The sequence below is a fragment of the Sus scrofa genome, chromosome 3 (assembly GCF_000003025.6).
Source record: "Sus scrofa isolate TJ Tabasco breed Duroc chromosome 3, Sscrofa11.1, whole genome shotgun sequence".
Lineage (NCBI taxonomy): Eukaryota > Metazoa > Chordata > Mammalia > Artiodactyla > Suidae > Sus > Sus scrofa.
The window spans coordinates 82,632,134-82,647,215 of record NC_010445.4 but is presented as its reverse complement, the minus strand read 5'-3'; the positions used below and the strand labels follow the sequence as shown (position 1 = coordinate 82,647,215).

At 35.8% G+C, this 15,082-nt stretch overlaps 1 long non-coding RNA gene across 3 annotated transcripts in view; it reads left to right on the top strand.

Annotated features, from left to right (window-relative positions):
• The window catches only part of LOC102159571, a 599,549-nt gene that overhangs the window by 515,601 nt on the left and 68,866 nt on the right, over positions 1-15,082 (top strand). For 2 of the 3 annotated variants that reach the window (XR_002342936.1, XR_002342935.1), the window contains exon 7: positions 7,061-7,146. This is a non-coding gene — a long non-coding RNA (uncharacterized LOC102159571). Of the gene's footprint in view, positions 1-7,060; positions 7,147-14,776; positions 14,861-15,082 lie in introns of all 3 variants that reach the window. The other variant, XR_002342937.1, reaches the window with a different exon arrangement.

Here is a 15,082-nt window from a genome sequence, read left to right as displayed (position 1 = left end):
TTGGTCACTTTTCTTCCTGTGGGTGAAATTTGACCACTGACCAATTATGCCAGAAATTCCAAGTCAGATCAGATGGATGCCTTTCCCAGGTTAGAAGCAACCCAGAGAAGGCCTGAACCAAGGCCCTTTGTGGTACAAGGTTACTGTTAGAGCAACTCTGATAATTTCTGGTTTGTTTTTTGTCTCTTTATTTCTGCTGTATCCCTCAGCAGAGGTTTATTACAATAAACTTGGATACTAAATGAGGCTTTATTAATTAGGGATGGGCAGAAAACCAGCTGTGACATAGCGACCCCGGGTGGGAAGCCAAACCAGAGTAATTAAGACATAACATGGTAATGGGAACAAATAATGAATACACTCAGTGACCTGATGCCGAGCGGTGCCCCCTCTCCGGGCCTGGATTTTTTTTTTCTTTTACTTTTTTTTTCCGTTTAAACTGATAGTCTCCTTGAATTCCCTTCCTATTATGCTTTGATACAGACGATGTCCAGAGAACTGACAATGGAAGAAAATAGGAGGAAAATATGGAGAAATGGTGAGGTTTAGAGGCTCCTTCTATTTATGTGATACTCCTTGTATTGTTTGTGACCAGAGATTGGTGTTCCTTTATTACTTGTCACACAGCATTTTTCTTACACTGAGAAAAGCCCGTTGAAGAATATCCTGGAGAACGCATGCATTTCTCTTCCCCTAGTCGTGATCTACTATATGTGTTGGGTTTGTTCCTTTAATACTTCTCTTCAACGCTGAGAAGAAAAAAAATAAGCATTTGGAAGAAGCCAGCATAGTCCTCAAGGTCTGCGAAGATGAAGAAGTCCCATGTGGTTGGGCCCCTGTGCCAGGTCCTGGCCAACCTAGGAGGAGACCGTGATAAGGCGTTCATTGTGGAGTCCACATCAGAAGTCTGTAGACACAGAGGACAAAGCAGTTATCAAGGAGCTCAGTGATTTGAAGAGTTTCATTAAGTTTCCAGGTGGATGAAAACTTGACCCATTCAACTCAAATTTTTCAATGCATTTTGGGTTTGGAACAAGGATGATTGTGCCATCAGATGAGAGTTTTAAGTTCAATGTTTAAAAACCTTTGTAGACCCTAAAAGACCAAAAATTAAATATTAAAAATTAATAAAGAAGTCCCGTCATGGCTCAGCGGAAATGAATCTGACTAGCATCCGTGAGGATGCAGGTTCAATCCCTGGTCTTGCTCAGTGGGTTAAGGATCCAGCATTGCTGTGAGCTGTAGTGTAGGTCACAGACGAGGCTTGGATCTGGCATTGCTGTGGCTGTGGCGTAGGCCAGCAGCTATCGCTCAGATTTGACCCCTAGCCTGAGAACTTCCATATACTGAGGGTGCAGCCCTAAAAAGACAAAATAAAATTATAAAAATAAAAAACTTTGTAGGTGCTAAGACTGTCAATTCTTTTTTTTTTAATTTTTTGTTGGATTTATTTTTTTAGTGATTTTTATTTTTTCCATTATAGCTGGTTTACAGTGTTCTGTCGATTTTCTACTATACAGCATGGTGACCCAGTTAGAAACACTTTTACTCCTCCTGTTAAAATTCAGTTGTTTGGCAACTTTCCCAGTCTTGAAGTTAGATAGGATCTCTACTCATATAATTCCAAATCTGACACAGAGTAGGTGCTTCATATGAGCTTATTAACAATCTGTCTAGGCATGGAAAGTGGTGAAGAAAGGCCATTATTCAAATAAAGGGGTCCAGTAAAATGCAAAGCAAGTATGTCTGAAATCAAACTATTAACATCCCTGTAACTGATGTTAGGACATCTTGCTTTTTATTCTCTTGACTTTTAAGGCTAGTCCTTCAGTTTACCATGTGTATGTCTATCAACAAAGCCAAAATATTCATGATATCTGATCCAGCCTGAGAGATCTTCTTGTCGCAGCTTAAAGTCATCTGGACCTTCACTCACTTGTTAATTAAAACAAGTCTTCATCCAAATTCACAAATAGTAAAGGATTACTACATAAGATCTAGCCTAATATTAACAGGAAAAAGTTGTGAATGTTTCAATTACAGCCCTCTCAGGTTATCCATCAGTACCACTTCCAGTGTAAAGGCTTCTCTTTTTTTTCTGTAAAAATTGCCAACCTGTTGTGAGAGAGCCATGGACAGTATTCTCGATAATGCACCCTTGTGTCATGAAAGCACTGGCATTTCCTTTGTCTTCTGTGGATCATATCATAGCTGGCACGCTAAATTAATCAATAGAAACATTCCATATCCATTAAGTTATTCTGGGAGGATAAAATCCTGCAAAAAGTAAAAGAAAAAATTGCCCCCATTTGATGTTAAAGCAGCTCTATTTCGTTCTTATCACATTGAGCAAAGAAGATATATTGCAGGATCCCTGCTTTAAATGCTGCAAAAATTTTAATGAGGTCAATTTGAATAAACATAAGTAAAAGAGTTGTAATGGAACGTAATGTTTTCTTCTACCAGACCTACAGTATTTTGTTTTAGCAAGATATTCAGATGGATGGTTTCAGGACAATTCTAAGAGTTTTCTCTATATTGGTAGCTCTGACATGTATATTATTAACATAATATATAAAAGAAGGACCTACCTCTTATGGAGAAAGTATCTGCATCATCTACTTTCTTTAATAGTCTGGGCAAACATGCAGGCTTCCAGAAAGAAAGGGCCATGGGTTTGGGGATAGAGAATAGCTATGAGAAGTTTGCTTCTGTTTAACCAAACAGAATTTCTTAACCAACCTGAAAATAAATGCTTTATGATTTCTTTTTCCCTAAATTTTTCAATTCCTCCTGTTTAGGTGAGTTTTGTTTAAAAGTCAAGCTCAGGAAATTCAGAGCTTTGAAGAAATAGTTTCCATATCCTTTGAGTAAGTTTAGAAAGTTTTTCTTTTTCTGGTTTTAAAATGAAGGTTAAAAAAAAAAATCTCTACAAACAGCAAAGAGGTCCTTGGGCTAAGTCAGTCTCCATCCATTGCTTAGCTGAAAACATAATGAAATATAGAAATTTGTAAAGATAAAAGTATAATTTCCCCATCAGCCCACTGTTAACATTGCAGAGGACCTGTGCTTAAACAGGTAGAGATTGTACCCTAGGGCATGTCACAGGCAACTTGGAATAAAGGCAGTTGCTTCTGTGGTCTCAGAAGACAGGCAAGTGCTCTTTTCTTTGGAAGATGTTAAAACCGATGCAGTAAACATTTCCAGAGAGGCTTTCCAATAGTGGAGTCCTTTGCTTTCTCCCCATTTATTCTCCTGCCTGTTCTTTGTGCTTACAAAGAAGAGAACTGACAGCATATAAAAAATTGTGCCTGGACAATGGACAGAAATCAGAAAAAAAAAAAAAAAAAAGGAAGTGATTAGAAATGGACCCAGAAAACCATCCACTTTCCTAACAAGTGCTTTGTGGACGCTGAGGAAGAGAATGATTCTGGAAGTGTCACTTATGGCACTTGTGTGCTTCTTATTTAATCTTTTCTGTATTTTCCAACTTCTCTAAAATATGTTCTGCATTTTTAATTAAATAGAAGTTTTTGTTTTTTAAAGGTGAGTGGTCTCTCAAGGCATTCAGTTTAGCCCATGTTGATGAATAACATAGTTGGAAAGAAACTTAGATTATTTGACACAACATCTTCAAGGAATGTGGGAAGAAGTCAACTCTTCTAAATTCAGGTTTTGAGCATTTCTGCCTATCTAGCTAGCTAGCTGCCTACCTACTTATCCGTCTCCATACATACACATGCGGGTGTACATAAATATATATCTACGTGTGTATATGTGAAAATTGTAAGAACTGAATTTAACGCCGAGCTCTTTAACCTCAGTGATTCCATGGATGACAGTAGTGTGCAGATAGTGAGTATATTTGCCTCACTCTAGATCCACAGCCTTTTCTTCTCCACCCAATACATTCTCAACAGACTCCCCCAACTTCTGGTTTGCAATGGGATTCAGGCAATAGATGCATGGGTAATACGTGTGTAGGACAGGAGGAGTTAAAGCCTTTATTTCCCCATTCCCTTCTTCTTAGGTTGTCAGTGGCTACCACAATGACATACTATGATTCGTCTAATCCTTCATTTAATAAAATAGGTATTGAAGCCCAATCTGTTCTAGATGCAGGGGGCACAACAGAGACCAAAAGCATAAGATCTCTGCTCACGCAGAATTCATTTTAAAAGCGGCTTTTTTCATTGTTTTTATGTTTCATCATGAAATACTTGAAGGATTTTGTGATTCATCTTTTGGTGAGAGAGGGTTTTTAAGAATTAGAAAAAATGTCAAAAGCAATCATTGTATGTTAAGGTTTGATATATATGTGATTTGATATATTCATGGCAAGTTGTTTATACCAGGGAAATTGTTGAGTAAAGAAAGAAGGTAAATGTGTTTTGGTTACTATTAGATGGATATTTGAGTTGCAGTGATACCAAGTGAATCAATGAAATATGGAAGATAGGTATGTAAGTGGAGAGACTCTATCTCTTGTCAGTCCTACTGTAAACTGTGCAGAGCACATGCACTAAACTAGGCTGTAAAATGGACTAAAAACCACAGATGATCTTTATTTAACACTTTCCGGTTGTTTTGATGTAGGAAAGAAATTCATCATTCATCGAGAAACTTATTTGAGCTATAGATTTGACAACTAAGACTGACTAGACATTGTGATAAAACATCTGCTCAAGTCTAGTCAAAAGCTCAGTCAATTTTAGGAAGAAATCAGTCAAGCCTGTTGCTTGGTGGCATGTAGACAAAACTACCAAGTGATCGACTGAGTTTTTCACTTTTGAATGGGTTGTTTGGCACTGTGTAGACCCAGCCTAGGATTATACTGCCATCTGTATTCTTTCTTACATCAGGCTTATTTCAGCCACAACTTATACATGCTGTTTTGAGAAGAACTAGTCAATATTTTGGTTTGTCTTTAGCTGTAAGAGTGCCGTAGACAGTCTTGTGAGAACTTGGCTCTGCCTTGCTAATTCTCTGTCAGTTCTGGCAGCTATAGGGATTTAAGTTCATGGTGTAGATATTTGGATTCCCCTCAAAATAAAAATAAAATATGTAAAATAAAATCTTAAAATAGGCTGCTTTTCTTTGACAAAAATACCCAAATTCCTAGAAATGGCCAGCCATCGTCAATATGTGTATATGTGAGCGAATAATTGTAATGTAAAGACAATACAAACAGAATAGAATATTTTGAGGTCAACAATTGCTTGTGTTATTGTTGTTTTCGAACTGCACAAAGCACTTGACTAAATCGTCCCTTTCCAAGTTCAACTTAACGCAAATGCTTTTGAAATTACAAGATACTAGTGATGGTGGTAGGAATGTTCATTCAATATTGGAAAATGAATTACATGTATTTAGCTTCACTAGACCTATTACATCTTATAATGATACAGCCACTCTCGGGACCAGTTATTTCTTCTAAGGACATAAGCTTACAAAAAGAGAGAAAGTTTGAGCTTTGGAGGGAAATGAATCATCAAGGAGTTTTTGCGTGATAAAATTTTTCTCTGTTTTTTAACAAGGTCAGAGCCATATTGAAACATGTTACTCCATAAGTGCACCTGAATCAAAATCCCTTTTTTGTTTCCTTCTTTAATGAAAATCAGGGGAAGTGATAAGTCAAAGAAAATGAGGAAGAAATATGTGCTCTTTATTCAGCCAAGGGATTAGAGGGGCAAATTCAGGTTTTGTGGACCCTGAAGGTTATATAAGTTGGGTGATCCACTTTCAAAAAATATATAAAGGTATAAATAAAAAATTAAGCACAGAAGTGGATGTTATTTAATTGAGAGGAATGTTATTTACTCTTATTTAGTTTAATTAATGTTATTTAAAATGAGAGGAAAAAGATCTTTGGAAGAGTCATGTACAAATCAGAGACCTTGCAACTTGAGTTTCATTAGCCTCATAATATAGTCAATGATGGACTAATAGAATATACTAGAACAACAACAACAATAAAAAAAAAATTACCTGGACTTTGAGCAAAGGAAGACAATTTGTCATAAAACATAAGATTTATGATATATCTTACATTTAAATATCCTTTGACTACCCACTATTCATCAATAACACTAACATAGGGTAATCTGAGTTTCTTTTTTCCTTTAGTCCAGTAAAATCTGAGTCAGTTGATTCTTAACTTCATTATCTTAAGAAGAATTTTAGAATCACTTACTTAAAACCCTTCAAGCATTAGGAGAAGTGGGCATATTACCAGAAGAAATATGGTAGCCATAGAGGAGACATAAAGTGGTAACTGAGCACTGAGAGGCAACAGATTTTTGTCTCACATGTCATCAGAACCACACTTTACAGAAAAGTAAAATAAAGTCCAGAAAAGAGAGACAACTTGCCTAGCTTCACGGAAACCATTAATGGCAGAGGTGAGTATAGAAGACACACCTTTGGGCAGCCAATCCAGAATCATATTCACCGCTTTGACTCCATCAAAGCCAAATCTCCTGTTTCCCTCACTGAGTCAGCCAAACAACCTTATTGTTGTAGTCACTACTATTGCCATCTAGATTAAGATTCTAAGTTCTAAGGAACTAGTTGGTGAATTGCAGTGTCTTCTCTTTGGTTAATATGATATCAATCAAATTTTGTTTGAGCCTTCTGAGAATGTTATGGTATTTACAATTAATGACTCTGATGATTGGAACCACTTGTGGCCACATTGCATCTTGCCAGTTGTGAATAATGTGGTTAGCACAAACCCAGATACATGATTCTCTACTTTTAGGATTTTCTTTTCCAGTTATTTATGATATTCACTCAGATGAAGGTGGCGTGGAAGTTCTTGAAAATGTTTTTTTCCAGCCATTTAATAGAGATTAATTCTCCCACAGACACAACTAAAAAGAACTGATTTAAATATAAAAATACATATTTAGTTATATCAATAGTAAGACAAGAAAGTAGTTCTCAGAAGTCAAAAACTAAGTGAACGTAAGAATCTAAGGGGCAAGGGAAACAGTATAATTTGCATCCTTAGGAAACTGATTAAGCATAGTTGAACTTGTTTCCTTTTGACATTTTCAAGGGTTGCAATGCTCACAAGGGAAGAATATGGCATGAAAAAGATGACCTTCTCCATAAACCTGGGACCCTAAACAAGCTACACTCTCAGTAAGTAGAAGCATTACCTTTCCCCAAGGGATCAATAAGATAAATTGCTCATCTTGAACCTTGAATAAAGGAGAGACCTCTTCTCAGGGAATTCATACCACAAGCCAATCTTTACTGGCTGGGTTTGAAAATGGAATCCACAGTGCCTGAATATGGTCAAATAAAACTCAAACCATGCATTAATTAAACTAATGCTGGATTACTAATGTCCCCAGGCACCTAACCAGAGTAAATGCAAATCCAGTCTAAAGGAACCTATTTCAATCCAAGCTTCACAAATTTGCACAACATTTCAAAAAATATAAAATCAATTTTAAAATTACAGAACACACAAAGCAGCAGAAAATATGAAGACAATGAATCTCCCTGTTGGAAATATATATATATATATATATATATATATATATATATATATATATATATATATAAAAGACTAAGTATTTTAGCATAAAAATGAGTAAGAGAGGAGTTTATCAAATAAATGGACCAAGTAGGTATAAAATTAACCAAAGAGATCAGTGAAAGAAAACTATAATAAATTGAAATTAAAAACTCAGTATTTACTTATAAAATCAAATTAGACACAGATAAGAAGAGAGTTAATAATCTGGAAAATATATCTGAAGAAATTATCTAGAATGTAGTACAGCAAAACAAAAAGAACACATGACTGAGTTATTATCAGACATGGAGAGGAGAGTGAAAAAGTCTAAGGCACATGTATTTGGAAGTTTTATCAAGAGACTAAAGAAACAGCATTTGAAGATAAAATGGTTAACAATTTTTCAGACCAATGAAAAACATCTATCTTTAAATTTAAAAAATCTCAAGTAGAATAAGTTTAAAATTTTAAATTTAAATATATAGTGTTAAAACTATATATAATCAAAGACAAAGAGAGCATCTCAAAATCAGATAGAAAAAATCAAATATGGTGATTAATTTAGTTATTTAAATGTGCTTAAAACAGTTCTTGGGACATGGTAAGTACTCTATAAGTATGTTAAGTAAAATGAATTGGAAAAAATCTTATCATTAGTCAGAGATGACAAGATTGGCTATGTAGAAAATTCAATACTATATAGATATAATGTATTATAATTAATTAGTAAAGCAGTTTTGTTAAATATAAAATCAACTTATAAAAATGAATAACATTACTATATACTGGTAACTTATAAAACATTTTAAAAAGATAACTGCTATGATGACATAAAAAGTAAATAAGGTACCTAGTAATAATCCTAACAAAATATACATATGCTCTTTGTGGAAAAATAAAACTTTATTGAAGTGCAATAAGCAAATCTAAATAAATTTTTTATTTTTCCCATGTTAATGGACAGGAAGATTCAATAGTATAAAGATGTTTAATTTTCCCAAATTGATCTAAAGAGCTATGGCAGGTCACTTTTCTCCACTATGGTCACAGCAAGATTTCTTTTCTCATCTATTCTCCTTACAGGGTATTGTTGGCATTTTTACCATAGAGACCTGGGAGTGGGTGTCTATGTTCATTTCCTTTGAATTTGATAAATTGCAGCAGAAGTGATTATGTGTGTTACTCAAGCTAAGTCGTAAATGTTGATGCAACTTCTGCCTGGTCCTCTTGTGACTCTTGCTTGTTCAAGAAATCTAGTCACCATATTATGGGGGAGTAGAGAGAGAGAGAAGAGATGTGGAGTAGTTCTGGTCATTGTCCCTAGCTGAGATCCCAGCTGATATCCAGCTACAACCTCCAGATATGTGAGTGACTAGCTTTAAGATATGTTCAGCCTCCACCATCTTCAGACAGAAACCACATGAAAGATCCCAAGAAAGAACTGCCTAGCTAATCCCGGTTGAACCCCAGAACTGTGGTATATAAAAACCAAAATGGAGTTCCTGTTGTGGCTTAGCAGAAACAAACCCAACTAGGAACCGTGAGGTTGTGGGTTCAATCCCTGGCCTTATTCAGTGGGTTAAGGATCCGGCATTGCCGTGAGCTGTGGTGTAGGTCTCAGATGCTGCTCGAATCTGGTATTGCTTTGGCTCTGGTGTAGGCCAGCAGCTGTAGCTCCGATTGGACCTCTAGACTGGAAACCTCCATATGCCATGGGTGTGGTCATAAAAAGCAAAAGAAATTAAAAAAATAAATAAAAACCAAAATGATTCTTCTTTTTTGTCATGAAGTTTAGGGTGGTTTGTAACAAAATAACAGACACCTAGAATGAGTCAGTTTTTGCTATTTAAAATTCCTATGATAGTTTTATCCTATAAGGTAATTCTAAAATAACAGATACTCCTGAATTAAAATAAAAAAGTGATGAGACTTTGCTTTTCAAACATCAAAATTATTATAAAGCTACAGAAATTAAAATTAGGTGATATTGCCACAGGGATAGACAAATAGATTAGTGGAACAGAAGAAAAAACTCACCACATCAATAAGGCTCACCCTTGTAAGCAAGCAAACTTCATTTATGACAGAGTTGGCATTGCAATTGCAGGAAAAGGACAGACTTTGGTAACTGATTCTTGGGTAAAAGCAGTTATCCAATAAGGATGCTTGATAAAATTAAGAAGATAATATAAAAGAAATTTTTGACCCAAATTTGTCCAATAAATGTTTGTTGAATGATTAATATTATCTGCACTTATGAAATGTTCTTTAAATTTATTAAATTTTACTTGTTTATTTTTCTTCATAGCATAATTTTTAAAACTTTTGTAACTATGTAATTATTACAATATGTTAAGCCTAAAAGTAAAAACTTCCTAATCATCCCCCCAAAAAGAAATGTGACCACAAGCTATTGTCCCTGTGATTTGAATCATGTGTATCTTGGTTTTGTTATGATAAAATTTTTTTAAGTACTATTGTTTAGTAACTTAGTCTGCAATAATTAGTTTATAAACCTGTGTCATTCTTCAGTGGCCAAAGGCTGCTCACCTTTTAGGTATATACTCAATTATGTGGAGATAGCTTATCATCATCCTACCTTAGTGTGCTAAGTCCACTAAATAATGAGAGATGGAAGAATCTGGCATCTCTTTTCTCTGACCATCCCCTAAGTAATGTTCCATGAGAGTATCCCTAGGGTGCTCCTCATTTTATAGAAACACAAAAACATTCTAGTTGTAGGAAATGGGAACATAATATGTGAGGTGTGAGGTACCTACCTAACTGAACCCTGCACCATCTGTAACTATTTGAATAATTGACCCCACTTTTTTTTTCTTTTTGCCGGAATTAGTTGAATAAATGTCTTAGATTTCCATTTAACTTAATCTGTGTAGACAGAGCCAAAGAAACCCTCCTCCAACAAACACAAGCTTTTGCACTGCACAAACAGTGCTCGCTCTCGCCTGGCCTGACCCAGCACTCTAAACCATTTAACTTCAGTGAATTCGCTAGGCAAGGATGTCTGAAAGCAGAGTGATTGTTTAAGAATTTAAATGCACAGCAAATAACTGCTTGCCTGTGTTGCTTCACCAGTGCAGTCTCATGAAGCAGTATATTATTACAGATAATCTACAATGAATAAAAGACAAAGCATTCTACATTCAAAATATACACACATTTGCCAAGTTGACTGAACCTGTGATTTTTCAAAATAAAAGATACAAATATTTATTTGAAAAATGATATAATTAGGAAGGACTGCAGAGCAGCAACTAAACACGCTGTATAACGAAACCACACCACCAATAAACAGGTTTGCCCAACAGGCACCTATTGTCAATAAGATTAGTTAAACTCAAAATAGTGCCAAGAAACCTCTTTCATGCTTCAGCAGAATATAATTTGTTTAAAGTAATGATGACTAGTTATATATAATTATCTGATTATCCCCCCACCCCCCAAAAAAAGAACTTGCCTTAACAACTTTAGTGTACTGCATTATAAGGTTTCGTTTACTCTCTGAATTATTTAATGTTTATGTTGTCCTGAGACAAACTGCACAATTCAAAACCAATTAAAAGACTTGCCCCCAGATCACCTATAGCTTGTAAATTGGCACAACATAGTGGGATACTTATTAAGTTGGGATTTTTTTTTGGAGACTAGTAGAGGCTTCCAAAAATAATGAGGTTTTCTAGAAGGGAAATAGTTTATAAATCATCAGTCAATGAAAATGATTCATGAAATTATATCAATTTTAATATAGAACAGCATAATTCTTATCTCTTGTGTAGGTAGACTTTTAAGATGTATGAGAAAGTGAATTGCTTATACTATGTAAATGAAAATAATCATTCAGTGTCTAGCACAGTCTTGCAAATCAGGAAAAATATTTAGATTTATACACAAAGAATTTTTAGTCATTCTTATTCTTCTGGTTTGCTTGGAAACACAATGAATTAAAATAATATTTTCTATTCAACTGGCATAAATTAACTTTGCTTCTTGGAGCAATTTATTCTGAATACTTGCCCAATGAGTTAAAATGCTAAACTTTTTCTTCCCAGGTGAAGTCCTTGTTCCTTATGGGAGTTAACTTAATCTTGTTAATTATCAGAAGGGGAAAAGGTGGCTATAACATTTAACTATTTCTTTATTAGTCACATAAATTTAAGATCAATTTATACATGAAACTGAGCTTAAATCACCTCTTTGTAAGTTGATAATATTTGGAATGCTTTGGCCACAAGTAATATAAAATATTACTAATAGAAGTTAGACAAAAGAGGCTTATTTTTCTTATGTAATGAGGAATTCAAAGATAGGCGGGCAGCTGATGACATTGGTTCTATGACTCAGCGTTACTGAAGCCGATGTCAGCTGAGCTGCTCCTGGTGTTTTCCTCATGGGTTACAATGACGGCCCCTACTCTTGGCACCATGTTCATGTCACACCAAGAAGGAATGAGGGAGACTGAGATGCCAGCACTGCTTACTGCTTTATACAAAAAGCACAGGCGTTCCCCCATCCAGCCCCACAGCAGCTTTTCTTTCATCTCATCAGTCAGAAATATGCCAAATGGCCACCTCTAGCTGCAGGGATAGCTGGGAAAAAGACAAAACGAGATAATCTTTTTAATTTTTTTTTTTTGTTGTTGTTTGTTTTTTGTTTTTGTTTTTTGTCTTTTGTCTTTTCAGGGCCACACTCGCGGCATGTCAAGGTTCCCAGATTAGGGGTCTAATTGGAGCTACAGCTGCTGGCCTATGCCAGAGCCACAGCAACGCCAGGTCTGAGCTGCATCTGAGACCTACACTACAGCTCACGGCTATGCCACCCGGATCCTTAACCCACTGAGCGAGGCCAGGTATCAAACCCTCAATCTCATGGCTCCCAGTTGGATTCGTTTCCGCTGCCCCATGACGGGAACTCCAAAACGAGATATTCTTAAGCATGGAAGGTCTAGGGAAGTAGAACATCTGTGAACCCATCTTGAGATAAAGAACTATATGGCGGTGAATACCAGTAACAAAGAGAAGAATTAAATAAGTCAATAATGGAGAAATGATTGATAGTGACTATTGACTATATTTAAATATAAACCTCAGATAACATATTGTGAAATTCAATATTGGAGCCTGAGTTTAAGCATTCTATAACTCGATGATGCAAAAATTATACTCTAAGCAGAAAACACCAAGAGATAGACAAAAGAAGATTAAAAGTTTTTGTTTTTTTGTTTTTTCATATTTCTAAAAGAAAGTCAAACCTTTTAAATCTTGAAGTGTGTTCTAAAAGCAGAACCTCCAACATCTAGTAATTTTATAACATTTACTTTAAAATTTAGAAGCAGAGTTCCCATCATGGCTCAGCAGTGAGGAACCCAACTGGTATCCATGAGGACATGGGTTCGATCCCTGGCCTCATTCAGTGGGTTGAGGAGCCAGCATTTCTGTGAGCTGCAGTGTAGGTCACAGATGTGGCTCAGATCTGGCATTGCTGTGGCTGTGGTATAGGCCAACAGCTGTAGCTCTGATTTGACCCCTAGCCTGAGAACTTCCATATGCCACAGGTGCAGCCCTAAAAAAAAGACAAAAACAAAAACAAAAAAAGGGCAAATAAATAAAATTTAAAAGCATATTTTTAAATAAGTAACACACTATAAAGTATTTAGAGTTCAGTATTTCTCTCATATATATAGGATATACATATATATATATATATATATATATTTTTTTTTTTTTTTGCAAGCAAGATGCCCAGAGATGACCATGTCCTTAGTGTCCTAGAACCTGTACATATGTTACTGAAAATGGCAAAGGGGAATTAGGTTGCAGATAGAACTAAGGTTGCTGCAATCAATCAATCCTAAGTTAGAGTATCTTGGATTCTCTGGGCAAGCCCAAGGTAATCAACAATGTCCTTAAAAATGAAAGAGGTCTTGCTGTGTAGCACAGGGAACTATATCTAGTCACTTGTAATGGAATATGATGGAGGATAATGTGAGAAAAAGAATATACATATATATATGTAATATATATATGTATATATATGTAACTAGGTCACTTTGCTGTACAGCAGAGATTGACAGAACATTGTAAATCAACTATAATAGAAAAAATAAAAGTCTTACCAAAAAAAAATAAATAAATAAAAGGGGCAAGCAGAAGGTCAGAGTGACACAATCTGAGAAGGTCTCAACTAGTCCTTACTAGCTTTAAATACAGAGAAAGGGGGCCACAAGCCAAGGAAGGTAAGTGGCATCTAGAAGCTGGAAAAGGCAAGAAAACAGATTCCTCTCTGAAACTGCCAGAAGGAGGCTGACACCTTGATTTCAGCCTTATGAGTCTTCTACATGACTGTCAGATAAATAAATACAGTTATGCTGCTTTAAGCACTAAATTTGTGACAGTTTGTTACAGCAGCAATGCATTTCAATCTGTTTATATGCAGATAGGAATATTAAAATGTTGTTTTAATTAAAGTTAAGGATGCATCTAAAAGGGAAGATAGGTGGTTTTACTTTGAGGTGAGAGTGAGGTTAGCTCCACCATCTTTTAACGCTCAAATAGAAATATATTTTTGCGTTCTTATTTAAGAAGTGAGATCAACAGGAAATAAATTGGCATTAATTGGCATTAATTCCTCAATATACACTTACTTAGTGCCTAGGAAATCCATTTAAAAAGCACAGACAGACTAATGGTGGAAAATAACAGAATTGACAATTTATCCTGCTGTGGCCATCAGGGCAGGGGAGTGAAGGGATAGTGACAGTTATGTAATGCCAAATGTTTATCCCATAGCATTTGTATCTAAGAAAGAAAGACACTGAATTGGTTGATTTTGAGATTTTTGTGGTTCTTGTTGTTCTTTTTAGGGCCTCATTCACGGCATATGGAGGTTCCCAGGCCAGGGGTCACATTGGAGCTATGGCCGCTGGCCTACACCACAGACACAGCAATGCCAGCTCTGAGCTGCATCTGCAACCTACACCACAGCTCACAGCAAAGCTGGATCCTTAACCCACTGAGCGAGGCCAGGGACTGAACCTTCGTCCTCATGGATACTAGTCAGATTTGCTTCCACTGAGCCATGACAGGAACTCCTGATTTTGAGAATTTTGTCATCTGCCAGACAAGTACTTACTGAAAATTTCAGTCAGGCTCCTCTTTTCCCTTGATGTCAGAAGGATTATTTATATTCTCTCCTTCTCTTGTTTCCATTCTCTTCCCTTTTCTCCTTTAGAAACATTTTAACTAGAAGATGTTATATTGCAAGTGTTATTTAGGTCATGTGGATACTGAACATGGGATATTTACTTTTATGAAGGTATTTATTTTTATGATATTATTTTGGGAAAGAGTAAAAATAATAACAATAACGTGCTTACAGAAAATTTTTCCCTGGCTGAACTTGTGTCTCTTTTCTTTCCTTCTTCTTTTTTTTTTTTTTTTTTGCCTTTAGTCTCTTTAGGGCCACACCCATGGAATATGGAGGGAGGTTCCCAGGCTAGGGGTCTAATCGGAGCTGTAGCTGCTGGCCTACGCCAGA